Consider the following 2898-nt stretch of genomic DNA (forward strand, 5'->3'; position numbering starts at 1 on the left):
AGGTTGGGGACGGCACATGGGCGGGGGCTGTGTGCGCAGCACAACCTAACAGGTTCCCGAGGTGCGTCGATTGAGGCGGTGCATGCGGCTGACAGGTGATGGCACGTCATGCTTGCTGCAGTCGAGCCAGGCGGGCAGACGCCTCGGCTGCGCTGCGGCTGCGCGAGCGCGCGGGGCGGCCTGGCGGCCTGGCGGCCTGGCGGCCTGGCGGAGCGCACCTCCCACACTGTCGCGGGGTCTCTGCGGGGCATGTGTATGTGTGAGGCATGCGTCCGCGGCGGGATGAGGAAGGACCCTCAATGTGATGGTCTGTTGGTCTTTGAGACCCGCATATCCACCGATGCAGTGAACGCAGTCCATGCACAAGCAGTCGCTCTCTGCTCGCACGAGCCTGAACCGCCCCACGATGATGCCGCGTCCCAGGAAAGACACACGGGATTCCCGCGCAGCCGACCCGGCCCGCCCGCCAAGCAGCAGCCCCCGTCCGGCCCTCGCGCACAGCCCCCGGGCGGCTTGGCGGCAGGCGCCCCACCTGGAGAACGCCTGGGGCGTCGCCAGCATTGCGGGGTCGTACTTGCGCCACAGGCCCCCGGCCTGGCGGAACGTCGGCACCCCGCTCTCGGCGCTCACGCCGGCACCTGCGGGGCGGGGAGCGCGCCGCCCTCGTCGTACCGGCCTTGAACGCCAGGCGCGTCGCAGCCAGCACGCAGCGTTCCGCGCGAGCGGGCGAGGCGGGGTTGAGCAGCTGCCGCTGGAGAAGGTGCTGAGCGCGTGATGCCGGCACGCGAAGGGTCCCGCGTGCCGCCCCTCACCAGTCAGGACTGCGATGTGGCGCGCCCCCGCCAGCAGCTTGGCGAACCGCTGGAACGCCTCCGCCGGCATGGCGGCGGCGCTGCTGCTGGCGCTGCTGGTGCTGCTTATAATGATGATAATTCAGCTCCTGTTCTGCTGTTGACGCGATCCACCTCAAGCTGCACTAGTGCCGGCGGGGGGCAGGGACTGCGCGCGGCGGTTCTCTGGGCGCGTCGCGTCAGTGCGACCTCGCAATTGGTGGGGGGCCGCGCAGAAGCCCTCCTGGCTGCACCAGCACGGTGGAAACGTATGGGGTGATAAATTTGCTTTAAATGGAGACACGCAACGAACGGCCTCCGCGCACAGACACGCACAAGTGCGGAAGAAAAAGAACTGCGAGCGGGACCAGACGCAAGCAGAAGCACGTGATATGATATGTTTGTGAAATTTTCCTTCATCAGGAGTACATGTGTGTTACAACCGCTTGCTTTGATCTGTGCGTGTGGACTTCGACAATGTCACGACACCAATCTGTTCATCTGTTTTGAGGTCACCGGCGCATACAGGAAGATGAAATGCACAACCACTAATTATGGCATCAGCAGCTGACAGGCAAGACATGCGACCAGCACGTCGGTCCAAGGCAGGTTGGCCGGCGGTCAGCGCTGGGTCTAGGGTTGATGCAATACACATGCTGATATGTGCTTGCAACACTGAACTTAGCGTGTGCAGCATGAAATTAGGGGGCTGCGATTGAGCAAAGCAACCTTGGGCAGGCACACAGAATGCGGGCGTCGTGTTGGGGTGAGTGTCACCAGGCTGAGATGTCGCAATGGTATGATGCGGCTTTCATGCAGCTTATTGCTCTTTTTCCGGCTTTTCTAGAGGCCATCGATATGGTAGAAGTGTAACTCAACGCCTCAAGTACCTTGGAGTCACAGACGGCCGTCACCATCCCACAGGGCGCGTGAAGTGGCAAGGGTGCAGCAAGCAGCACTAAGCGAGTTGGGTATCCCTGCCCAACCCCGTCCCACTGGGACTCGTATCACAAATCACCTGAGCGTTATGGCGAGTTGAACAGAGGGGCAGGCGAGTCTTGAGCTTGCGTTGCACAAAAAGCAGCAAAGGCGGAGGTGCACAGAGTGTGCTTGTGCCTGCGATTGCCGAGGAGACCCTGGCGAGGGTGAGGCAAAGGGGCCACAACATTGGTGCCCGTCGGTAAAGGGTGGCTGGTGGAGGTGGGAAGGTGAGATGAGTGAGAGGGCGGTGTATTGTTTGACATGGGATTCCAGAGGCAGGCGCAGGTGGTCCCTGGGACCGCCGCGGCCCCCGGGCTCAATGTCATCAGCATGAGAAGGGCACCAGCGTAGCTTCACGCTGGCCGAGCCGCACGACACGACATGGCACGTTGGCGTGCTAAACATGAGCACCCCGCGTAATGAGAGCGCTTGTGTCAGCTTTGTTGGCATTGCCCGCATCGCAGCGTTCGTGGCGCGAGGGCTGTATGTATGCTCACAGACAGCTGGCTGTGCGGGCCCATCGTGCTCATCAGCCGTTAGTGCTGCAGAAAAAGCCTGAATTACTTTTTAAGTGCATCGCAATGGCCGTCAATCCCCGCGCTGCTGCATTTCTGCGCACCAGAAGCGCTTGCTTCTCAGGGCGAAGCTGCCGCCTTTCGTACCTATGCTGCAACTCACCCGCAGAGCATGCGTTCAAACCGGTGCGCGCTGCTGCCGTTGCGCAGAAGCATGACCTGGACGTCATTTGGTTGCCAGGTGCCGTCCCAACACCGCAAAATGGGACCCCCAGCTTTGTCTCGCGAGACCTTCGGCACTCGTCTAGCTCGGTCCTCAAGCGTGATACGCAGGCCTATAAGGAGACTGAGTAGACGTACAGCGACCAGCGTGCAGGCGCAGGAGGCCAAGGGCGGGGTGCAGCAGTCTACGGATGACCCGGGCCCCTCTGGGCAGGGCCGGCGCACACTGACGTGGGTTTTTACGTGGTTCAAGGCTTATTACAATGCATGTAACACCTGAAACTGAGCAGCGGAGTGCGGCGATCTGGTGCTTGGGATGCCTTGTCGGGACAGAGCAGGCCTATGGCGGG

This window comes from Monoraphidium neglectum, assembly GCF_000611645.1.
Source record: "Monoraphidium neglectum strain SAG 48.87 unplaced genomic scaffold scaffold04348, whole genome shotgun sequence".
Lineage (NCBI taxonomy): Eukaryota > Viridiplantae > Chlorophyta > Chlorophyceae > Sphaeropleales > Selenastraceae > Monoraphidium > Monoraphidium neglectum.